The sequence below is a fragment of the Hibiscus syriacus genome, unplaced genomic scaffold, assembly GCF_006381635.1.
Source record: "Hibiscus syriacus cultivar Baekdansim isolate YM2019G1 unplaced genomic scaffold, ASM638163v2 tig00110432_pilon, whole genome shotgun sequence".
In the NCBI taxonomy this organism is placed as follows: Eukaryota; Viridiplantae; Streptophyta; class Magnoliopsida; order Malvales; family Malvaceae; genus Hibiscus; species Hibiscus syriacus.
Window position 1 is genome coordinate 240,152 of NW_024062735.1, and position 26,649 is coordinate 266,800.

The following is a 26,649-nucleotide window of genomic DNA, read 5'->3' on the forward strand; positions in this document are numbered from 1 at the left end:
AAAACCGGATTAGCACAGAACCGGTAAAGAACCGGAAGAACCGGCTGAAAACCGGGGTGAACCGACGGTTCACCTTTTTTCTTTAAAAAAAATTAAACCAAACAACGTCGTTTGTTCAACGAGCCGAGTCAAATTCGAGTATTGCTGAGCTCGACTCGAACTCGAAAACTTTAAAAGTAAGCTCAACTCGACTCAAAAACTCACGAGCTAAAAATTATCAACTCGAAATATAATATTAAAACTTGAAATCGAAAAGGCTCGAACTCAAAAAAAAATTAGAAGTTCGATTGAAGCCTAAAATTTGAGCTCAATTGAAACCTAAAATTTGAGCTCAATTGAAGCGAAAGAATAGTTTTTGCTTTGTGCTCACCAAAAGGCTCCATGATTTTTAATGTCAAATTACCTCTATTATTTATAGAAGTAAGTTGGGATGCTCTTCTATGTTTCTTAGCCATGTGGGATTGTTTTGTTCTCATATTTTTACTCTTTAAACTTTTTGGATACTCTTCTATGTTTCTTAGCCATGTGGGATTGTTTTTTTAAAACAATTAAACCAAATGACATCATTTGTTATGATTTTTTAAACCCCAATTTTATTTTTTTTATTATAGTTATATAATTATTTTTATTATTTAATATGTTTTACCTTAAATATTATGTTGTAGTTGATTTGAATCATTTTTTTTCACTTGATTTTATGGTTTTTTATTTATACATGTTATGACTTGTGATATTTTTATACCTTTTAATATTGTAAACTTAAAAAAAGTGTTACATATATATTAATATTATTATTATTTTGAATATTATATAAAATTAAAAAAAATATTATTTTATATAAAATCTGGTTTAACTGCGGTTGAACCCGGTTGAACCAGTGAACCAGTAAACCAGCACCTTCACCGGTTCAATGTTCAGTCCGGTTTTGAAAACATTGAAAAGAACAGATAATAATGGGGAAAGGGGGTCACCTTGTCTAATTACTTTGGCTCCCTTAAAAGAACCAATTAAACTCCCATTAAAGGAGATAAAATACCTTGCTGTAGAAAAACAGAGTTCGATCCAGTTAATGAAGGTACTTGGGAGTCCAATAGCTTTCAAAATGGCAGAGATGAAGTCCCAATTAAGAGTATCGAAAGCTTTGTGAAGATCAATCTTTAGAGAGCATCTTGAAGAGATATTATTCCTGTTGTATCCTCTGACCAATTCTTGGGCAAGTAGAGTATTATCTACAATGCTTCTTCCTTTAACAAAAGCATTTTGGTTGAGGGAAACTAAATCATGAATGAGTTTTTGCAGTCTACTAACCAGAATTTTGGAGATGGCTTTATAAAAGACAGAACAACAAGAGATGGGTCTGAAATCCTTAATTTTGCTTGGATTAGAGATCTTTGGCACCAAAGCTATGGTGGTATCATTAAAATCTGGAAGAAGAAAAGAATCAAAGAAGAATTGCTTAACAACAGCAATGACATCTTCTCTTATGATATGCCAAGTTTTTTTTTGAAGAAGTAATGAGTAAAGCCATCAAGGCCAGGAGACTTGTTATTTCCTTGGCAAAAGAAAACAACCTTGAGTTCTTCATTTGTGATTTCCTTTACAATGTCTTGGGCATTATCATCAGTCACAGAATACTACAGAATGTCTTTCAGCAATGAATGATCAATAGTTTTTACCTCATGATCAATGGTGCCAATCAAATTAGTAAAGTATCTTATCACCTCTGTTGACATTGAATCAAAAGTTTCCAGCCGATTACCTTGGTCATCAACTAGGATTCGAACGGTATCTCTTTTGTTCTTTAGAGCAAGAGCAGAATGAAAGAGTGTAGAACATTTCTCTCCCTCTTTTAGCCATTGAATATTAGCTTTTTGCTTAAGGAATAGGATTTCAGGTGCCTCAAGGCTTTTAAGTTCATTTTGCAGATGAATTTCCTTATCAATATAATCTTCACCCCAAAGAGTTTTAAGTTGCTAATGTTCCAATTCAGATTTTTTTTTGGAGGACCCTTGCAGTAATATCACTGTAGTTAGACTGATTGAGTTCTCTAAGCTTGATTTTCAGCCGCTTTAACTTAGAAAAGAGATATTGAATTTGGTTTCCTTGAGCAGGAATGATCCAAGATTGTTGAACAATATTTAAAAAGTTGGGGTGGTGAGCCCATAAATTGAAAAACTTAAATGGTTTTGGTCTATTTGCTTGAACTTCTTTAGAGGGCCAGACCAAAGACAAGAAGTGATCATAGATCCAGGAGCAAGAAATTCTACATGGGAAGTCTTAAATCTGCTTATCCAGTTTGGATTAACTAGGACTTTATCTAGATTCCTAGTAAGGAAAGAATTTTGCTGCTTATTGCTCCAAGTAAAGGATGGACCAAAAAAAGGATGATCGATGAGGTCAATGTCAGAAAAAACATTTTGAAAGTCTCTCATATCAGAAGAAACTATAGGGCCCAGAAGAACGGAGTCAGAACTTTCATTAGGATGAAGAGTGACATTGAAGTCACCTCCAAGAATCCAGGGGAACTGACCAAAACTTGAATCCAGATCACGAAACTGTTGCCAAAGTAATCTTCTCACAACACTATCATTACTCCCATACACAGTAGTTATAATGAGAGAGGCCCCAAGAAATAACCCCTTTATAGAAATACACTGAGCAGATGATTGAATAACAGAAAAATCCAAACCAGATTTCCAAAGAAGCCATATTCTGTCATTCGTAGCATAATTATAATTAGTAGCAGCAGTCCAACTTTTAAATTTGGTATGCAGAATACTTTCAGCCTTTTCAACTTTTACTCTAGTTTCCAACAAACAGAGAATTTCAACTTTATTTTGGATATCTCTTTTAACAACTCTTTCTTGTTTTAGAGGACAATTTAGTCCTCTAACATTCCAAAAAGCAATAATCATTGAGAATGATTTTCAATGGCAACCTCTTTGCCACCAACCACATTAGACTTAGCCATTTCTAATTTATATTTCTTCTAAGATTTTAGATCATTAGCTAGAGTTGCCACACCTAGAGAGGACTTTCGGGCTTTCGATTAAGGTCTATTGAAACAGAGGTTGAGTCATCAACCACACTTAGAACTTCAAACCTGTTAGAAGAAGAAGGTAAGGAAGCATTATGTTTGTCCTTAGTCGGCTTACCCATAAATTTCTTAATAACAGCCAAAGAGTTATCATATTTGTCAATAGTGTGAGGAGCATTGGGATCAGAACAAGATGGTACCTCCACTGCAAGAGCCCTAGGTTCCACTTCAGCCTCTTTACTAACAGTTTCAGAGGCTTCATCATTTTTGTTTTATTCCATAGAGTCCTGATGAAAAGGGAGTTGTTTTTCTTGTAGTAGTTCGATACCCCCAACAGTAGACCTAACCTCAGCAACTTTTGGAGGTATTTCTTTTTTCCTCCAAGTTTGAGTCTTTACAGGAACTTGGTTTTTTAGTTCCTTACAAACTTTATCAGAATTCCCAAAAATGTTACAGGACCTACATCGAGGTGGCAACTAGGTTACCTTGACTACAACCAAAACAGTTTTACCATCATTTAGAACCACATCGATCAATTTATGTATATTGTCAGTCACCCCTATTTCTATGCAAATTTTAGCATATTCTATATGAGACTTAGCAGTTGTTACAGAGTCCATGGAAATAGGAATACCAATGGCACTCACAATGTAGCTTAAGCCAGCATGGGAAAATAATTCTAGGGGAATATTGCAGAGATTAACCCAAACGGGTAACCTAGAGAGATCGAAGTTTAATCTACGTAGGTTTGGTTCCCATTTCCTAAGAATCAAGAGCTTGTTTAGGATATGCCAAGGCCCGTTCTCTAGTACCCAATCCCTGTCTGATTCGGAAGAAAATGAGAAAACATAGAGATTGTTGCCAGCATAACTTACCTTAACGTTTTTTCCAGCTAAGGCTTTCTTCCATAGGTTTTTCATAATTCGCTGCATATCTGCAAATCTGGGAGCTGCACCAAGAAATTGAACAACAGTCACGCCATCACGAACCCTAGGTGGAAAGTATTCTAACCCTTGACACACTGTGCACCCAAAGAGATTTCTCCAATTCGTTAGGCCTTCGCACATGATTGAAAAAGGAAATGAGCAGAGCATCGAAAGGAGAGGAGAACGGAGGTGGAGAAGCGACAGAGATCCTCATATTCCGTTAGGTCAGCTAACGTGCACCTAGAGAAATCTTATCGTGCGCCGTTTTTTCTAGTATACAATTAATAGTTCAATTAATAATAATTCATGCCAATAAAGAATTTTTATTTTTAGGTTGATATCTGAAATTTAATTTATCTATTATTTTAATATATTTACTAATGATATTAGTTTTTGGTGATATGATAATATAAGATTATGTCATATATCAATAATGATGTCATCAGGTGAATATAGTTTTAAAAAAAATTAATAAAAAAATATTAAAAATACCAAAAGTGTGAAAGAACTTAAAGTTCAAAAATCAACTTGAGACTAAATGTTCTTTAGGTTCTGACTTGGAAGTAAAAATTCTTTCAACTTTCAGTATCAACTTGATACGAATGGAATTTAATTTGGAGGGAGCTGAGGATTGCCAAAGTAATTTATATTACGAGGGAAATTGGTGTTAAGTTGTGTTTTGGCAATTGTAAAAATATAGTAAAATGAAATGCTTTCAACGTAAGCAAATTCATAAACATAAATGACAGCTTTGCTTCAACTATATATTCTATATCACCACGAAAAATATGTGCTATTAGAATTTGAAAAATTGAGTTTAGTAAATTAATTTATAAGACGAGTTTAGTAAAAATGATGTAATTGATATTGATTAATTATAAAATTCCATCGTCATCAAAATAATGGAGTAAGCCGTAATTCTACAACCCAACTCCAAAACCGTTTCTCCCAAAGGATTCAAGAACATTCCTAAGCCTCTTCATTTTACCGATTCCACGCGCCACCCTTCTCTTGACGTCTTCCTCCCCTCCTTATAAATACCCTATCCACTGTGTTTCTCGTTTCCCTTTACTTTTCAAGAATCCAAACAAACAACTCCCTCACTTTCTTCATTTCATCGAAATGGCGGTTATTTCTCTAAATCTCGTGATCTTCCTCATCTTTTCTTTTCTCTCCGTCGTCTCCCTCTCCACTTTCCTCCCAACTCTCAGCTCCACCATCACCAACGACGCCACTGTTCCGCCACCACTCTTCACGACCTCACCATCACCGCAATGACCCCAACAAGTTTTCCCGGGACAAGGGATATTTTCTCATACTTCTGCCCTAGCTCCGATCCTCTCTCACCTCAGCTTCAACGAACTAGCCACCGCTACTCCTTCACTCTACGGTGACTCCGTCACTACCACCACTTGGACAGGTCCTTACACTATCTTTGTTCCATCCGATTCCTCCATCCTTACGTGCATTTCTTGCTCCATTCCTTCCATCCTCCGTGAACACATGGTTCTCGGCCTTTTCACTAGTGATTACCTTCGAAAACTCCCTTTACGTTCCAAATTCGAAACTCTCAGCCCTGGCCATTGTATAACCGTTACCTCTACCTCCAGCGTCCGAAATGATCTGACAATATACAAGATATTTCATCGGCGGAGTTGAAATCACTCATCCGGATCTCTTCAACAACGGCCTAATCGTAGTCCATGGCCTCCAAGGCTACATCTCACATCTCTCTCCTTTCTCTTGTGATGTTGAACTGATGACCTCATCACTGGCTTTACAGTTCCACTACGATCATAGCCACAATAACTCACTTTCTCCACAGCAACATGTCACTCTGATGCGATTCATGCTTCAGGACTTCATCTTACGGCTGAGAAACAGTGGATTCTCCGTTCTGTCACTCGCTCTAAAACTCAAATACACCGAACTTGTCTCTCTCAGAAATGTCACAATCTTTGCTCTTGATGACGTATCAATCTTCTTCGGTTCCTACTCTTACATCAGTAGTGTAAGGTTACATATCCTACCGAACCAGCTCTTAACTATTGCTGATCTAGAGAGACTTCAAGTGGGAACCACGTTAACAACATTGGGTAGAGATCAGAGTTTGGTGGTGACGACGAAAGGAGGGATTATAAAGAAGTAAATTAGGATCATTTATGTGAGCATCAAGGTTGCTGATATGATGAGGAATTTGAACGTTATAGTGCATAGCCTTTACTTGCCCTTTCCTCATGTTTATCCGATGGCGGCAACGACTGATTCCACATTAGGTGGTGAAGATCAGAGTCCTCAGACACCTACGGTTCCGGGAGCGACGACTGATTCAACGTTAGGTGGTGAAGATCAGAGTCATCACACCAGATGATGCCGGGAGCAACAAGTGATTCGATATTAGGTGGTGAAGATCAGAGTCATCAGACGCCGAAGATGCCAGGAATAATCGATGCTTGTGAATCTTTGGATGAACAAGGCAAATGTGGAATGAACCAAGTCAATCATGTCCAGACTTATGTCAGGCCGCCTCATCATATACCGGAGATTGAAGATCACCACGGTCTTTGAAATGTTGATATGGTGAGTGAAGTGCAGGTTTATCTTATTTTTCTTGTTTTTAATCTGTGTTTAGTCAAATGAGTCAAATTTTGTTAAATCCGTTTTTGATTAAAAAAGGTTCAGTTGGATGATGAGTCTCTAAGTCGTTGTAAATAAGACGGAAGAATGAATACCGTCTCTTTGTGGACTGTTGCATTTCATGTACCTAGAGTACTAAAGAGAAGAATCCATACTTTTTTTTGGATAATTAAAATTTTTATTACCCAAATGAGCTGTGATATGCTACAAAACAAACATCAATAGGAAATCAACAAAAATCATGAATAACCTATTCACAAAACAAATTATAGGTTATTCAATACTCCAATTCTTACAAAGAATGATATTAATACTATCGAGTCTATTGATGTTCTGACCTCTTAGTTGCATTCTGACCATCTCCTTCATAGCTTTAAGAATTTCAACTACCGTTCTAGAGTTTCCTTTGAACAATCTTCTGTTTCGTTCCTCCCATAGAGAATAGAGGAATGCACATCATGTAAGCTTCAAGATAGTGATAAGTAGTGATTTACCTTTCCAAGCAAGGGAAGCCGATGCTAAAAAGTTGTTCCAGGACAAAGTAGTTGACCTTAATCCAGAGAGGTGCAGAATGGCCTTCTAGAGGGAATCCGCCAGTGGACATTGAAGGAACAGGTGGTCTCTTGTCTTCCGATCTTCGTTGCACAGTACACATAAGCCATCAGTTATAATGCCCATTTGATGAAGCCTATTCTGAGTGGCTAGTCTGTCCAAGATAGTCATCCAAGCAATCATGTTGTGTTTTTGGAATGTGTAGAGGAAACCAAATTATATTATGCCAATTAACTTTGTCTTCTTTTACTCGAATCTCATCCCAGATGGCACGAGTCGTCGTTGCTTTTGTAGAAAGAATAGTTTGTGTTTCTCTTTTAAGGTTTAGTAGTTTTATGAAGCTCCAACTAGCATTAGTACCATCTTTTGCATGTCAGAAATCTTTATTTTTTAACACATAGGATTTCACCCAAGCAACCCATAGTGACCCCTCTCCTGCTAGTATGTTTCTAATGAGCTGGATCATGCACGCTTTGTTCCATGCTTTTAGGTCCTTTAGGCCAAGCTCTCCTTCAGATTTCGAATGACATTTCATTTTCCAGCTTACTCTAGCTCCAATGGCAGCCGTGTCAAACCCTTTCCAGAGAAAGCGAGAACAAAGTTGTTAGATTCTGTTTATAATTGACTGTGGTAAAAGTAACTACCTACACCAGTAGTTAGCAACACTAAATATGACTGCTCTGATAAGTTCGAGTCTACCTGTATAAGATAGGTGTCTTCTAGTCCAGTGATGGAGCTTGGATTTGATTTTATCAATGAGAACTATATATTCCTTTTCAGAGAGTTTTCTCGTAACTAGAGGGACCCCTAAGTATCTTATAGGAAAGCATCCATGTGTGAAACCCGTGATCCTGCGTATAGTCTCTATACTATTAATAGGGATACCAGCAGCATAAATTTCACATTTGGCCGCATTGAGATGTAGTCCAAACATTTCGTAGAATTTATCTAGGACATTGATGACTCCTATAATAGATTCCACATTTCCTTTACAAAAGATAAGGAGATCATCCGTAAACATTAAGTGAGTGAAACCAATCTTTTTATATTTAGGATGGAAGCCAAACATACCTTGAGTGGCAACTAAATTAAGAAGTCTGGAGAGTACATTCATTGAGATGATAAATAAGAAAGGAGAAAGAGGGTCACCCTGCCTTATACCCCTAACACCCTTGAAGTAGCCAATCAGACTACCATTGAAAGAGATGGAGTATCGTGCTTGCATGTAACAAGCTTCAATCTAAGAGATGAAAGTCATTGAAAGATCCAGAGCCTTTAAAGATTGCAGAAATGAGTCCTCAATGGAGAGAGTCGAAAGCCTTCCATAGATCAATCTTCATACAACATCTTGGGGAAATAGATTTCCTTCCGTAGCCTTTAACTATTTCCTGAGCAAGGAGAGTGTTGTCAACAATGCTTCATCCTTTTACGAAAGAAGACTGATTCAAAGTTATCATTTCTAGGAGCATATTGGTCAACTTGTTGACTAAAATCTTGGTAATTGCCTTGTAGACACCAAAGCAGCATGAAATTGGTCGGAAGTCTTGAATCTTACTTGAATTTGGTACTTTGGGTACCAATGCAATTATTGTAGCATTGAAGGCTAACAGCAGCAGAGTTTCTTGAAAGAAGTATCGAATTGTATTCACCACATCATCTCCAATTACATTTCAGCATTTTTTGAAAAAGTAAGGGGTGTAACCATCTGGGCCAGGAGCTTTATCATTACATTGATTGAAAATTGTTGTTTTAATCTCCTTTTAGAAACTGCCATGACTAGATCAGATGAAGCTCCAATAGGTAATGTATAATGCAGCAGATCTTTAAGAAGAGTAGGGTCGCAATTGGTTACAGCTTGATCCGCAGTGCCAATAAGGCTCTTGAAGTAGTTTATCACTTCATAGGCCATATTATCAAAGGATTCAAGCCTTCTTCCTTGATCATCGACAAGCACTCTGATTGTATCCCTTTTGTTTTTGGCAGTAACGATAGAGTGGAAATTTTTAGTGCATATGTCTTCCTCCTTTAACCATTGGCCTTTTGCCTTTTGTTTTAAGAACATAAGCTCAGCTTCTTTGAGAGATTTTACTTCATTTTGTAGAGAAAGCTCCTTCTCGAGTGCGTCGTCTCCTTTTAAAGTTGATAATTGATGCATTTCCAACTCTGTTTTCTTTTGCTGGACTCAGATTGAGATATCATTGTAGCAATCTTTATTAAGTCTCTTAAGGCAACCTTTGAGGCGTTTTAGTTTGGAAAAAAGAGCTTGCATAGGATTACCTTGAATAGTAGGTTGCCAAGAATATTGTACCTCATACATGAAACTATGATGAAGAGTCCAGAAATTAAAGAGTTTGAACGGTTTGGGTTTGTTTGCTTTTACCTCTTTGTTGAACGAAACTAAAGCCATACAATGGTCTGAAGGACCTGGAGAAAGGAATTCAACAAATGAATTGTGAAATTCTTTCACCCACAAGGAATTGATGAGTATCCTATCAAGGTTCCTTGCAAGGAATGATTCTTGCTGTTTATTACTCCATGTAAACAATGGACCAAAGAAATGATGGTCTTGTTTAGCAAGTTCTTACGTGACTTCTTGGAAATCTTTCATTTCGGGAGATGAAACAGGGGAAAGTAACTCATGAGCAGAGGTTTCATTCGACTTAAAAATGATGTTGAAGTCCTCTCTTATTATCCAAGGGAGATGGCCATACTTGATATCAATTTCACGCAGCTGGTGTCATAGTAGTCTGCATGTAATATCATCGTTGTTCCCATAAGCTGCTGTAATAATCAGAGTGGTACCTTGGAAGGAACCTTTGACAGTAATGCTTTGAGCAGAAATTTCGCATAATGAAAAGTCCAAGTCTTTTTTCAACAATCCAAATTCTCCCGTTTAGAGTATATTCATAATTTGTGCATACATTCCACTTTGTAAATTTAGTTTCCAGTAAACCCATTGATTTTTCCTCTTTTACTCGGGTCTCCAACAAACATAATACATCAACTTTGTTTTGGTAGGCTCTTTGTAGCACTTTGTATTTTTTTTAGAGGGCTATTTAGACCTCTAACATTCCAAAAGCTGATGTTGATATTCATTGAGAATAAGAGGTCGAACCACCCCTTTACTTTCTACTGTTGAGCTCTTTGATTTATCTAAGTAGTATTTCTTCTTCTTTTTTAGTTCGTTGAGCAGACTTGTAACACCTAAAGTAGCAGTGCGTACTTTCCTTGTTTGATTCTCTATGGCAGAAAATTCATCAATTGAATTGAGAATATCATATCTATTTTTTGAGCCTTCCAGAGAAGCTTTGGAGTTGTCTTTAACCAGCTTGCCTCTTCCTTGTTTAGAATTTGAATGATTGTTAGTGTCCTGGCTATCATCATTTAGAACTGATTGATAAGGAGCAGTGTCCTCATTCTAGGCAGCAGAGTCGTCTAGGACTGCAAATTAAGTGGCCTCAGTTTTTTTAGCATTCGAAGCAGTGTGATTAGAGACTGTTTGCTACAGCAGAATCATTTGGGACTTTAGTAAGATATGTGTAGATTGTTTCTTTGTTGTTTTCACCGGTGTTGTTGCTAGGCAGTTTTTTTATATTTGAGACAATTTGTGCTGGTTCATACGTAGCTTCAGTTTTTCCTTCTGTCGAGGTTTCTGAGGTTATATGTGATGCTTCCTTTTTAATCCAAACCTGAGTTGTGTTCGGAGCAGAAGTTGAATTATCCAGGCAACCTTTATCGCTATGACCAAAAACCTTACATTTTTTACAGCATGATGGTATCCAAGGAACATCAACATCAATAGAAGTTGCTTGCCCATCTTTAAGAATAACGTCTATTTATTTTGGGAGTTCATCGTTGACCCCTATTTCAACACAAACTTTGGCATATTCCATTCTTGATTTTGAAGTTGTAATGGAGTCCATAGAGATAGGGACACCTATTGCACTTGCTATATAGCTTAATCCAGTACGCGAGTAGAGTTCCAGGGGAACGTTAAACAGATTTACCCAAACTGGCATTTTCGATAAATCGAAATTTAGTCTTCGAAGGTTTGGCTCCCATTTTATGAGAATCATAGGCTTGTTGAAGATGTGCCAAGGTCCGTTTTCTAAGACCCAGTCTCTAGCAGTTTCGGAATTAAAAGAAAAAATGAAGAGATTTCTTCCTGCTTTACTGACCTGAACTTGAGAACCTCGCAAGGCGTTCTTCCATATATAGGCAATGATTCTTTGCATTGAAAAGAAGTTTGGTGAAGCCCCAAGAAATTGCCCTACTAGGGAGAGCTTCTATTCTGAGATTCCAGCTTCGAAGACTTCAGATGGGGGATGAACTTTAGGGATCCCTTCGTGATTCGCAGGGGAAAAAATGTAGTTCTTGTGTGGCTGAGCTTCCAAACAGGTTTCTCCAATCCATCGGAGGAAATGAATGATTGATCGCTTGATAAAAAGAAAAGTAGCAGAAGAGATTTGCATATGGAAGGACGATCAAATCTCCGGTGACGCAACAAAATTTTCAGTTTTCATTAGCCCTGCTAACGTGCACCCAGAGAATATTACTATCGTGCGCCATTTACATTCCTTTCCAACATATGAGTTAAAATTTTTATCCATAGTTCAGAGTGATCATATTGTTTCTTTTTAAAAAAAATCATTTCTAAACCCAAAACATTTTCAGCTTAATTTGAAAATTTAACTCCAGGATCCATTTGTCTAAATTTATATATAAAAAAAACTAAAATAAAATGAAATTGATTCGAAATATCATTTACTCCTTGCAAATAACACTATGATCATAATTTTTAACATGAATTTAGTTTACAGAATCAGCTGCTGTATCTGTATGAATAATCAATTTATGTAATTAAACTTAATCTGTTGGACGGACACGACATGACCTCATTTCTTGTTTTATACAATCATTTCTTGTTTTATACAATCAACAAATATTACAGAAAGTGATTTGAAACAATTTGTGATTTGAACATGAATAAAAAAGAATCCATAAATCCCCAGATCAGGGCCTGTAAAGACCTTGAGTTTGACCACAACCCAATATAAACGACGGCAACTTCCCCAGCTTCTCAATCCCTTCTGCAAATAGCACACCCATTCCCATGAAAAAATGGGATTCTATATGGCAATGGAAAGCCCACGCCCCCGGATTATCTGCTCTAAACCTCAAAGCCGTCCGTCCATAAGGATGTACGGGCACTGTATTCTTCATTATCGGATTCACCAAATTGTACTTCCTTGGATCATTGAACTTATCAAACTTCCCTTCTCCGTAGCCAAGAACCCAGAAATCATGTCCATGGATGCGTCTCGCTGTTGTTCGGATTCATGGTGTTCGCATTCTGGAGTATCAAATCCACGGTCGTGTTGAAATCCAGCCTGTATATCCCATTGCTCGAGGTAGTGTTTTGATTCGGTTGCACGATGCGTATATCATAGTTCACCTCATCATATCCATTAGGCGGTGGGTTTTGATCGAAAGCGTCGGTTAAATTTTCCTTGAGTGCAATCAAGTAAGGCGTTTTGGGATGTGTGAAGGAGACATTGTTAACCGACCACCGTCTTCTTCCGTTATCTCGTTTTGTGTGTTGAGAAGAACTATGACCCTGTCGGAGACCGGTGGAGGGGTGATGATATAGCCTTGTCGAGCTTTAATGGCCTGACTCTGTTCCATCCGAGGGCGTCTGTTGTTCCAGACAGGGGCTACCGGAGGGGTTGTCGGAGGTGATCTCCTTAGATGATTTGGATAGTATACGAAAACACCCAGACCCGGAGGAGTGTTGGGTGCCGGTCGACTTACAATGTTCGATGTAATCCAATAATTTCTGGTGGGATCTTGATCGGCTGTTACCAGAACTGAATATGTTTCCTCCGAGTATATGAACAAGTTTTGTACAACAAATGGCTCCACGAAATGCCCATCGGCCTCAACAACTGTCAAATTATGTCCCTATATATAAAATCATTTGCAAAACAGTGAAAATCTGAAGCAATTTATAATCTTATTACAAAGCAACGCAAGAGAATTAATTTAATTACCTGAATTTGGAAGTTGAGAGCTGACAATGAAGTCAAACTGGAGATTCTCAATCGATATGTTTTTCCAGGGACTACTATCATTCTATAAGGAGAACAGTCTGAATGCGAGGCATTGCAAAGGCCAGGATCTGAACTTGGAATAGGTATATTAGAATAGTTGAATCTTCCTCTCCCATGGATCAAAAGTGACTGAAAATTTCAAAAATTATTAAAAAATGCCTGTAAAAACAAAAGGGTTGAACCAATTTCTCTGTGGAATTCACCTGAGGCTCTCCGACCCATCGGAAAGGAACGGAATCCAAGCCAACGGCTTGATCGGTAGTGGTGGTATGGTACCAATCATTGAGGATGATGTTCCTATCATAATCGTATGTAAAAGGTTCGGATTCTCCGTCAGGAAGTCCCACAATGATTGATCCATATAACCCAGAGTCTCTTTGCATCCCATAATGTGCATGATACAAGTATGTTCCGGGCTACATCGAAAAACATAAATTTTGAACTGTCAGTTAATAGTTCTGTACAAAAAAAAAACTATTAAACAGCTGTTCGAATTGCAGAAGCTTACTCTGTCGACGACAAACCGATATGTGAAAGTGGTTCCAGGCAAGATTGGACACTGAGTCACTCCTTCAGTCCCATCAAACCAGGGTGTTCCAATCTGTAAACAATCAAGAAACAGAGATTTTAGAAATGTTGAGGTGAATTGGGTGGTAATATGAAGATTATAGTATAAATAAATAAACAAACCTGTCGAATTCCATGCCAGTGAATAGCAAGATTCTCATTAAACAAATTGTTAGTGACTTCAACGATGATGGTATCATGTTGCTGCGCCCTGATTGTAGGACCTGGAGTTTGACCATTGATGGTTATTACCATTTTCCTGAAGCAATCAGGGGCCTTATATTCATTCTTCACTTCTGTTAACGAAAACGGGTAAAGAAAACAAAAGAACACGAGAATTTTACGAGGTTCGGCAATGTGCTTACGTCCTCGGTGCCTAGGCGGCGCTAGAAGTTTTTATTCAATTATATTTTAGGTCTAGGTTACATCTCTATTTATAATAGAAAACCCTGGTACATAATTACAAAATTAACCCTGTACCGTACCGCGGGGGCTGCGCCCCCGCACCCCCAACCCACATAATTCGTAACCCCACAACGAGACTTTCTTTGTACTGGTATATTTATGAGCCATACCTAACAAATATCCTGCCCCTTGAAAATTCAATGTGGGTTGAGTTACCTTGATTCTTTAACAACTCGAAACATTCAACAAGTCCAAGCAATGCTTGAACTTGTCTGTCGTAACTGGCTTAGTGAACATATCAGCAGCATTTTCATCAGTATGTACCTTCTGAAACAAAACCTCTCCAGATGCAACCAACTCTCTGATCTTGTGGAACCTTACATCAATATGTTTAGTTCTAGCACGATACACCTGATTCTTAGCCAAGTGAATAGCACTTTGATTATCACAAAGCAACTGAACTCCACCTTGTTGAACACCCAACTCCTTCACTAAACCAGTAAGCCATAAAGCTTCTTTTGCAGCTTCAGCCGCTGCCATGTACTCAACTTCAATTGTAGATAGAGCCACAATAGATTGAACAGTAGACTTCCAACAAATAGGCCCTCCACCAAGAGTAAAGACATACCCTGTCGTAGATCTTCTATTATCCAAGTCACCTGCATAGTCTGAATCCACATATCCTACAACCAAAGGATTATCCCGCTGACTCCCAAAAACAATTCCATGTCCCACAGTACCCTTTAAGTACCGAAAGATCCACTTGACTGCTTCCCAATGTTGCTTACCAGGTTTAGACATGTACTTACAAACTTGACTAACAGCATGAGCTAAATCAGGACGAGTACATACCATCGCATACATCAAGCAGCCAACAGCATTAGAATACGGAACCTTTGCCATATCTTCAGCTTCCTTATCTGTCTTGGGGCACTGTTCTGATGAGAGCTTAAAGTGATTCGCCAATGGAGTGCTAACTGGTTTTGCGCTGCTCATCGCAAACCTTTCTAGCATTTTCTCAACATAACCCCGTTGAGATAGCCGCAGTTTCCTTGAGTCTCTGTCCCTGCAAATTTCCATTCCAAGAATTTTCTTTGCAGCACCTAAATCTTTCATATCAAATTCCTGACTCAATAAAGTTTTCAAACCGATAACATCATCCATGTTCTTCGCAGCAATCAACATATCATCAACATACAGTAATAGAAAAATAAAAGAACCATCATCAAGGCTCTTAACATAGACACAACAATCATACTCACATCGGTTGTAGCAAATCTTGATCATATAGGAGTCAAACAGTTTATACCACTGTCTCGGAGACTGTTTCAACCCGTTCAAAGATTTCTTCAATCTGCAAACTAAATGCTCGTTTCCAGGTTGAGTGAAACCTTCAGGTTGCCGCATGTAGATCTGCTCCTCTAAATCACCATGCAAAAAAGCAGTTTTAACATCCATCTGCTCTAAATGCAAATCCCAACTAGCCACCAATGCAAGTACTGCTCGGATTGAAGTGTGCCTGACCACAGGAGAAAAGATTTCATCATAATCAACTCCTTTCTGCTGTGAAAAACCCTTCGCTACCAAACGAGCCTTGAACTTCTCCCCCTCTTTTTCTGTTACTACTGGTTTCTTCTTATACACCCATTTGCAACCAATCGGCTTCTTACCCTCAGGAAGGGGAACTAACTCCCATGTGCGATTGTGATTCAAAGACTCCATCTCCTCAACCATGGCTGCCATCCACTTGTCGTTTTCCTGACTAGTAACGGCATCATGAAAAGTAACCGGATCATCAATGCTAACAATAAGTGCAAAAGATACCAAGTCTTCAAAACCCAATCTGTTCGGAGGCTTTATTTTCGTCCGTCTCACCCTGTCTCTGGCGAGACTATAATCCTGCAAATCATCCGTAGTGGAACCACCAGAAGTCGGTTGAGAAGTTTCTGGTTTCTCAACTGGAAACTGCTCGAAATCCACCACTGTCGTGTCTTGCTTCTGCTGCAACATGGATTGTTCGTCAAAAACGACATCTCTACTAATCACAACTTTCTTCGCAACTGGATCCCAGAACTTGAATCCTTTGACACCTTTCTTGTAACCCAGAAAAATGCACTCCTTCGATTTTGCATCAAGTTTGGATCTCTCATCAGCAGGTACATGCACATAAGCAGGACAACCAAAAATCCGTAAGTTATCAAAACTAACATCATGACCAGTCCATACCTCTTCTGCAACTTTCCCAGCCAGCGATGCCCTTGGCGATCTGTTGATAAGGTAACACGCCATGTTAACAGCCTCAGCCCAGAAGTGTTTGGGAAGCCCCGCATTCAACCGCAAACATCTGGCTCTTCATTCAACGACCTGTTCATTCGTTCCGCAACACCATTCTGTTGTGGTGTCTTGCGCACTGTAAAATGCCTCTGAATCCCATGCTCCTTACAGAATTGTAGGAACTGTGAATCTGTGTACTCCGTACCATTGTCAGACCGCAAACACTTGATTTTTCGTCCTGTTTGGTTTTCTACCTCAGCTTTCCACAGCTTGAACTTCTCAAAAACTTCAGATTTCTGTTTCAAAAAATACACCCAAACTTTCCGTGAAAAATCATCAATAAAAGTAACATAGTACCTAGATCCACCCAAAGACGATGTCGTGGAAGGCCCCCATACATCAGAATGCACATAATCAAGAATCCCTTGAGTTGTGTGCTTCGCAGTCTTGAAACGGACTTTAGTCTGTTTACCAAGAACACAATACTTGCAAAAGTCGAGCTTACAGCTTTTGACACCATGCAACAAGTTTCTCTTGTGTAATTCTGCCATACCACGTTCACTAAGATGAGCAAAGCGCATATGCCACAATTTTGTCGTATCATCACAGGACTCAACAGAGTGAACTCCACCTGCAACAGTACTCCTTAACAATCTGTAGATATTCCCTGCAGTCATCTTGCCTTTCATCACAATCAATGCTCCTTTAACAATCCGAATGGTTTCCCTATCCTCGTCAGCCTTAGGGATAAAACCATTCTTGTGCAAAGTGCCCAAGGAAATCAAATTCTTCTTCAAGTCTGGGATATGTCGAACACCACTCAACGTCCGAACGGAGCCATCGTGCATCTTAATTCTGACATCACCAATACCAACAATATTGCAACATCGATCATCACCCAAATAAACCGAACCAGAATTAACCGGCCTGTATGTCGAAAACCATTCCCTATTTGGCGTGATGTGATAAGAACATCCAGAATCAAGAATCCAAGCATCCGTCAATTGTGTCGTTGAAATAGAAAGCATATCACCCTCACTGCAATCAGAATTATCATCCTCGACCACGTTCACAGACTTGGATGAGCCATCACGCTTCTCATCAGTCTGCTTTTTCAACTTCAGACAGTCTCGCTTCATATGTCCCGCCTCCTTGCACTTGTAACAGTGAATCGTCTTCTTATCCCTGGATTTGGATCTGGAATTCCGCTTCCCGGACCCTGCCTTCTCTGGCTTCCGTCCACGATCTCGATTACCCTTGACATATAAGCTATCGGCTTGAGAGCTTTCCCTTGCATTCTGCTTCCGCTGGTTGTGAGCCAACAAGGCTGCAGTAATCTCCTCAACATTGATAGTCTCTTTCCCATATGTAAGAGTAGTCACCATGTGTTCGTAAGAGGGAGGCAACGAACACAACAGAATCATCGCTCTGTCTTCATCCTCAATTTTCACATCAAGCCGAGCCAGATCAGAAACGATTTGATTGAAGACATTCACGTGTTGCGCCAAATCGTGATCATCCTGCATCTTCAGCCCATACAGCCGCTGCTTCAGATACAGTTTTGTCGTTAAGGATTTGGACATAAACTGACTTTCCAACTTCCTCCAAATTTCGTCTGGAGACGATAGATGCATGACGTGATACATGACCTCGTCCGCCAAGCATAATCGTATGGTTCCTGCCGCTCGCTGCTGCAATTCTTCCCAATCTTCCTCATCCATCGACGCCGGCTTTGTAGATCGCAAAGCCTTCAAGATCCCTTGCTGCGCCAATAGATCCTTCACCCTCGTTTGCCATAATCCGAAGTTACCCTGACCATCAAATTTCGCGACTTCGAATTTTGCTCCTGACATCTGATACCAATTATTGACGAAAACGGGTAAAGAAAACAAAAGAACACGAGAATTTTACGAGGTTCGGCAATGTGCTTACGTCCACGGTGCCTAGGCGGCGCTAGAAGTTTTTATTCAATTATATTTTAGGTCTAGGTTACATCTCTATTTATAATAGAAAACCCTGGTACATAATTACAAAATTAACCCTGTACCGTACCTAACAACTTCCCATTTATACCGACGAATTCTAGCCTCCACACTTGAACAATTTAACAAAGCTATAATCACTGTTAAAACCAGAAGCACGCTTCTGCATTTTGAAGCCGAAACCATGTCGTCAAGTAACTTTGATTAGAACAATCAAGAACTGAAGGGGGAATAAAAGAATTGAATGAACTGAGTCTAAGAGAAATTTGGGTTGGTGTTATTTTCTGAAATCAACCTTGTTTATTGCCTTATGGCCCTGACATATATGCATGGCCGTCTTGTAAATTTTGGTAGTCCTATGCCATAACAATAAAATAGACCTTTTAAAATTAAAATATTAGATATATAAAGAAGTTCACTAATATTTTAAAATTTGGTGGCCCTAAACTATAACAGTAAAATAGGTCTTGAACTTAAAAATTCTTTGACCAAACATTCTAAATATACATATATACAAAAGACTTAAAAAAATTTGGAGACTCTTTCAAAAATTGGGCCCTATGCGGTTGGGCAGCCCGCACAGACCCAAAACCGGCCCTGCATATGTGCCCTTTTATATACCAATCTTTTTGACTGAGCATGTGTGAGTTTAATGTATTAAAAAGTATACAGAAAATGCACAGAAAGAAGGGGTTCAACATTTGAGATTTCACATTTTCGAAGTGAAGTTTAAACGAAGGAACCGAGTAGTACCCAACTTGCATTAAAACAATAAAAGTAGAAAATGCTCCAGTTTGTCTTCCTCGACTTTTATGGTTGTGTGTGTGTTTTTTTTCTTTATTCTTTTGAGATCATAATATATATATAAAAATATAATATAATTGATTATTTGTTCGAAAGATTCTTAATCATTTAATAATAATATTCTAATACTTTTATAAATATCTTATTCAAATTTAAAACATTTAAAAATAACAATTATCTTTTTAATCATTGAATTATTTTGATTAGCGTGAAAGACAAGTAATTAAACTAATGTAAGGATAAAGTATATAAATAGTTTCCTAACTTTTAGGGAGATTGCATTTTGGTCACCCAACTTTTGAAACTTACAATATAATCATTGAACTTTTAGTTCGTTTTCAAAATGACCCCTGCCGTTACCTCATGTCAGTTCTTGCTGACGTGGAACGTTAACTCCGTTAAAACAACACCCCCAAGTCTTCTTCTTCTTCTAATGTAGAACCAAATTAATCTATTTTTATTATTTATTTTGTTTGCTATGGTTATAATCGTTTTCTATTATGTTTTAATTCCCCTTTGGTGTTCGCTTTCTGCTAAAATTTATGTTATGTAGATTCTTTAACACATCAATACTTGTTATATTTGCACCAGTTCTTGTTCTGGAGTTGTATAATTGCAAGTTGCATTAATCCAAAAACATTGAAGGTATGGAGAGTTGGTTGTCCCAATAATTGCAGCAATAGGGAATATAATAATATAATGAAAACCAGGAAAATTGAAAAGACGTCGACGGTCGTGTCTCAACACTTAGAAAGATCGGCGGGCGGAGGTGGTAGCTTCTGTTTACGGCCTTTTTCATCTTTAACCACCCAAGCCATCTTCAATCCGCAGCTTGTATCTACTTCCAAATGGCAGTGCATAAACCAAGCGTCTATTCATGCACCATTTATTCAAGGTCAAGAAAAAGATTATAAAAGTATATGATTTCGTAAGTGAAAATATACAGAGTTATATTTATGTCATGATGTTTCTCACCTGGGTTGTCTGCAAGGAATCGAATCGCAACCTACCCGCCGGATGGCACTCTGACCGTGTTCCTCTCTGCGGGGTCGATGAGATTGAACTTGGCTGGATTATTTTTGGGGTCAAAATTCCCAACACCTTGAGCAAAAACAAAGAAATTGAATCCATGAAGATGTAGAGAGTGGCTTTCTGCTCCAAGGATGCTAGTATCCTGCAACACCAACTCTACTCTAGTGTTGAAAGGTAGCGCCACCACTTTGTTGCCAGTGCTCAACGCGATGTTCTTCGGCGGTGTGTTGGTGTAGTTAAACTTGAAAGGCTAGTTGGTTGGGAAGTTGGTGGTGTAAACTCCCTTTGATAAAGAATTGAGCTTGGAGAAGAGCAATATTTGGTTGTACAAATGAAACATTGTTAACTGCAGCTACAGGCCTAGTGTTGTTGTTAAAAAGGCATATTTACATAAAACGTGCTCCAACTATCTTATTCATCATAATAATCAGTTTACAAAACTAAAGCCTTTATATACAGCCACTAACAGTTACTAACCTCACTTAACAAACTAACTAATTAACAACAACAACCTAACTAATTATCAACAACTTAACTAACTAAATATCTGACAACTAACACCCCCCTCAAGTTGGTGGTTAAAGGTGTTAATTAACCCCAACTTGGAACACAAATATTCATGTTGTTGAACTCCCAAAGCTTTTGTTAGAATGTCTACATGCTGATTTGTTGTCTTCACATACTCTGTTTCAATTATTCCCTCTTGAATCTTTTCTCGAACAAAATGGCAGTAAATTTTAATGTGCTTTGTTCTTTCATTAAAAACTGGATTTGCTGCTGTTTGAAGGGTTGCCTTATTATTACACATCAATTTTGCTGGTCCTGTGTTTTTAAACCCAAGTTCATTCAGAAAACCTGTTAACCACACTATTTCTGCAGTTGTCATCGCCATGCTTCGGTATTCTACCTCTGCAGATGACCTTGCAATTGTATTTTGTTTCTTGGACTTCAGAGATAACAAAGAGTCCCCTAATTTCACACAAAAACATGTTACTGACCTCATTGTCATCGGGCAAGTTGCCCAATCTGAATCACAAAAAGCCTGAAGTTGGGACTAACTTTCTGCACTCAGTAATACTTCTTGACCTGGACTGCTCTTGATATACCTGACCACCCTCAAAGCTGCATTCAAGTGTATTTTCCTTGGTTGTTGCATGAATTGACTCAGTAATTATACTGAATAAGCAATATCATGCCTTGTGTTGGTAAGGTAAATTAGCTTCCCAATCAACCTTTGATAACTTGGCTTGTCCTTTAACAGCTCATCCTCTGAAACCAACCTCTTATTTTGTTCCAAGGGAGTTACAGCAGGCCTTGCACCCCCCTAGTCCAGTTTCTTCAATTAACTCCAATGCATACTTCCTTTGGCTTATAATTATTCCCTTTTTTGATCTTAATATTTCTAAGCAAAGAAAATACCTTAGTTCACCAAGATCTTTCATCTTGAAGTTTCTATTCAGAATTCCTTTAAGTTCTTCAATCAATCCACTGTCATTTCCAGTCATCAACAGATCATCCACATATATGAGCATTATAACTATCTTGCTTCCTTGTGACTTAGTGAACAATGAGTAATCAAATTTGCTTTGAGAATATTCTGCCTCTAGAAGAGCTTCTGTCAGCTTCAAGTTCCACTGCCTTGAAGCCTGCTTCAGTCCATACAAGGATTTTTGCAGTCTGCACACCCTGGTCTCCCCTTGACTGTAAAAACCCTCAGGTAAGGACATGTATACCTCTTCAACTAGATCACCTTAGAGGAAGGTATTGTATACATCCATCTAAAAAAAGAGGCCATTGATGAATAGAAGCAAGAGTCAGGACTGTTCTGACAGTGACCATCTTTGCCACAGGTGAGAAGGTCTCAATATAATCAACCCCTTCTCTTTGAGTGTATCCTTTAGCAACGAGACGTGCTTTAAACCTCTCTACTTCTCCATTCAAATTATATTTGATACGATACACCTACTTACTTCCAATGTGAGTCTTATTAGAAGGTAAGGGAACTAATGACCAGGTATTATTAGATTTCAAGGCTAAAATCTCTTCATTCATGGCTTTAATCCACTCAGGATTTTGAATGGCTTCAGAATATGTCTTAGGCTCAATTAAATGAGAGATAGAAGAAAGGTAAATATGAGTTTTAGCAGGAAGATGAGAATAAGAAAGAAAGTGAGAAATTGGATAAGTACCTGGAAGAGAGGAAGACTGGTAGGACTGCACAAAATCATGTAACCAAGCAGGCTATTTTTTTATCCTAGTAGACTGTCTAAGAGGGATAGTAATGCTACTTGATGAAGAGTCATCAGAAATAATAGGCTGAGGTGAAGGAGGAGGTAAAAAAGAATTATCTGTTGAAGCTTGAGGTGATGCAGACCCAGAAGGTATAAGAGATTAGGTGTGACAGGGCATGACCAGAAAATCAGAGTCAGAAAGTTCTTGAATAGGAAAAAATAGGGAAGAAGAAGAAATGAGAAACTTGAAGGGAAAAATGTCCTCATGGAACTTTACATCTCTATTAACAAAGAATGTTTTTCAAGATTAAACAAGAGGTAACCTTTTTTAGTGGCAGAATAACCCATAAAGATAGAAGGTATTGCTTTTGGGGAGAACTTATCCTTGTAGTTTGGTTGAGTGGCATAACATAAACAACCAAAAATTCTCATATGAGACAAATTGGGAGGTTTACCATAAAGAAGTTCAAAGGGACATTTGCCAGCTAAAGAAGAAGAAGGTAGCCTGTTAATGATATAACAAGCTGTGTTGACACATTCCCCCCAAAACTTAACAGGAACTTGGGAATGAAATTTGAGGGCTCTAGCTACCTCTAACAAATGCTTGTGTTTTCTTTCAGCAATGTCATTTTGCTGAACACAGGAACTTTGATGAATAATACCCAATGAAGAAAAAAATGAAGAATACTCACTAGAAAAAAACTCAGAACCATTGTCACTTCTAATGAATTTAATTGTGACTGAAAAATAATTTTTTACATAGGCAAAGAATTGTTTTAAAGAAAGGATTGCATCACTCTTAATCCTCAACAAAAAAATCCAAGACATCCTTGTGTGATCATCAACAATGGTGAGAAAATACCTATGACCACTATGAGTGGAAATCCTATAAGGTCCCCATAAGTCAATATGTATCAAATCAAAAAGTGCAGAAGCTCTAGATATATTGTGGGGAAAGGGTAACCTAGATTGTTTAGCAAGAGGACAAATGGAGCATTTATGGACACTGTCAGCATCAAACTTATAAGATTGTAAATATGGGATTTTATGTAAACTAGAGAAAGAGGGGTGTCCTAAACAAGCATGCCAAATCTTTGTATTATTGATAGTTGAAAGATTCATACATTTTGAAGAACCCAAAGCAGGAGTACAAGAAAAAGAATGACAATGAGGAACAGAAAAAATACCATAATCAAAAGTTGAAGAATCAAAAAAATACAGCCCACGAGACTCTCTACCAATCCCCTTCATCTTTCCAGTAGAGAGATCTTGTAAAATGCAGAAGTTAAGATAAAACGAAACAGTACAATTAAGCTCTTTGGTCAGTTTGGAAACAGATAAAAGGTTATTTGCAAAATTTGGTATAAACATGACATTTTGAAGGGAATTATTCTGGTCAAGGTAAACAAAACCTGTATGTGTTATGGGATATGTTTGGCCATTAGGTAAGTGTACAAGTCTAGAAGCTGATATACATAGAACATGATATATTAGTCTATGAAAATCTGATAACATATGGTCAGTGGCCCCTGAGTCTAATATCCATTTGAAAGAAAAATTGGTAGTGGCAGAGTTAATACCTGCAGTGTTTGCTGCAGCAGGTGTCACTGTATCCACAGTATGTTTCGTGTTCAAGAGATGAAGTATCTGATCATACTGAGCCTTTATAAACATAGGAACATTGGAGACAGCTTCAGGTTAGGACTCAGAACTTGACTGATTGTGAGACCCGAGAGGAGACCTAGTAGAGGCCAAAGCAACCTGGCCACCTTTCTTCTTGGAAAACTTAAAATCAGCCAGGAATCCTATCAACCGGTAGTAATTCTCACACTTATGCCCTCGAATTTTACAATAATCACACACACCAGAGAATTTCTTTTGATCAGTAGTCCCAGCAGAGGTAGAGTATAAAGCCAAGACCTCAGAGATTGAAGAAAGGACAGAAGAGTGAACCCTCTGCGATTCCTCCTGAACCAACATCGAATATGCCATATTAACAATCGGCAATGGCTGCATAAGCAGAATTTGACTCCGCACAACAGTAAATGTCTTATTGAGACCCATGAGAAATTGAAATAATTTCTGCTGTGTATAGTGAGCTGTTGTGCATTGTGAAAGAGCACAACCACAAGGGGAAATGGGAGCCAATGCTTCATACTCATCCAAGAGCGATTTTAATCGAGTAAAATACGTTGAGATGGAATAATCGCCTTGATTCAGGAGCGCGATTTCTTGGTGAAGGAAGAAAGATCTGGAACCATCAACATTGGCAAATCGCTCCCTCAAATCTTGCCAAACAGACGCAGCACTAGACACAAAAACAATCCCAGCGGAGAGCTCCTTGCTGACGGTATTAAGGATCCAGGATAGGACGAGAGCATTACACCTCTCCCACTGAGGATGTAAAGATTCGTCGAAATCATTTCTTCGGCAATCACCGGTGACAAAGCCTAATTTTTTCTTCGCAAGCAGGGCAATCTTCATCGACCGACTCCACACACCATAGTTCTCGATGCCGAGAAGCTGATGCGAAACAAGGAGAAAACTCGGTGCATCGGAAGCATACAGGAACAGTGGGTGATTGAAATCGAAGGTTGAATTCTTCATGGCTGCGAAGGAGATGAAAAGAGAAGTAAAATCCCTAAATCAATTTTGACCGTACAAAGCAAAGTCAAGGGAAATTATCTGACTCGTGATACCATGTTTAAAAGGCAAATTTATAGAAAACATGCTCCAACTATCTTATTCATCATAATAATCAGTTTACAAAACTAAAGCCTTTATATACAACCACTAACAGTTACTAACCTCACTTAACAAACTAACTAATTAACAACAGCAACCTAACTAATTATCAATAACTTAACTAACTAAATATCTAACAACTAACAGTTGTTGGGACCTTAGCACGTTTGGGTTTTCGCGTAATGGAATATCCCTAACCCGACCTTGAAGAAGAACCGTCGATCAACTACTTTCGGGACTTTTACAGGGAATTTAGCGGTGGCGAGACTGGATTTTCCGATTGAATTTCATAGCATAGGTGGAGTCATTGAACTGTGGAAGTTTTGCTTTTAGAAGCGACACCTTTTTGTTATTAGATTTTGAGGCTAAAACAGATTTCTCATATTCTAGAATTCCTATCGTGGTGGTATTGTCAAAAGTGGCAGGGCCAGTCGCATAAGGCCTAGCTAACATAACAAACTTGATATTTCGGGTATTGGATTTGGCCCTAAGAAGGACATTAATGGTCTGCCCCGATGTAATAAGTACGGTATCGGTTTTGAAGGGTTTTACATACACTGTATCAGCTTCCACAATAGTGAGTGTGTGGTTCGCTATTCTGAAGAGGAGCTCGTCATTGAGTGCAGCGTTGACAAGACGAAGAAGATAGGTTTTACTGGCCTTTACCTTGAGCTTGAATGTTTCTACATATGTTTAGTTAACTTGATTTTAGTGTCCTTGAATTGGACCTTTCCAATAGAGATTTACAATGTTGTAATTGTAAGATGATGAGGTACCTTTTGTTGAGCAATTGTAAGAAGGCCCCTAGAGACCATTAAGGGTGAAGGCATCCGAGATATTCGGTGCTCCTCCAGTTGTCATTGACTGGTTAATTTGGTTCTACATTAGAGATTGGAGTTAAAATAATAAACAAGATATGGTGGATGGGATTAAAGGTTTACTAAATGAAAATGTTTAAGCTTGTAAGGAATAACAGAGGTGCAGCTCATAGTTGCAGCATATTTTTTTAATCTTAAAACTTAGAAGAAGGAAGAAGGAAGAAGGAATAAGAAACAAATAAGGAATAAGAAGAAGAAGACTTGAGGGTGTTGTTTTAACAGATTTAACATGCCACATCAGCAAAAACTGATGGGAAGTAACGGTAGGAACCCTTTTGAAAACGAATTAAAAGTTCAATGACTGTATTATAAGTTTCAAAAATTGGGTGACCAAAATGCAAACGTCTTAAAAATTAAAAGATAATTTATATACTTTACCTTTAATGTAATTGTGCTCAAAACCGCATATAATAGGAAGAGTTTGACTAAAATAATTAAGACATAAAAGTCAAAGTTATGTTGCTTTTGG

General features: G+C 38.3%; 3 pseudogenes; 1 reads left to right on the top strand and 2 right to left on the bottom strand.

Moving 5' to 3' along the window:
- The first annotated feature begins 5,085 nt into the window (after positions 1-5,085).
- Positions 5,086-6,531, top strand: LOC120125562 (annotated as a pseudogene).
- A 5,634-nt stretch (positions 6,532-12,165) lies between these two features.
- On the bottom strand, positions 12,166-18,705 carry LOC120125561 (annotated as a pseudogene).
- Positions 18,706-20,034: 1,329 nt separating this feature from the next.
- LOC120125523 lies at positions 20,035-26,291 on the bottom strand (annotated as a pseudogene).
- Positions 26,292-26,649: the final 358 nt, after the last annotated feature.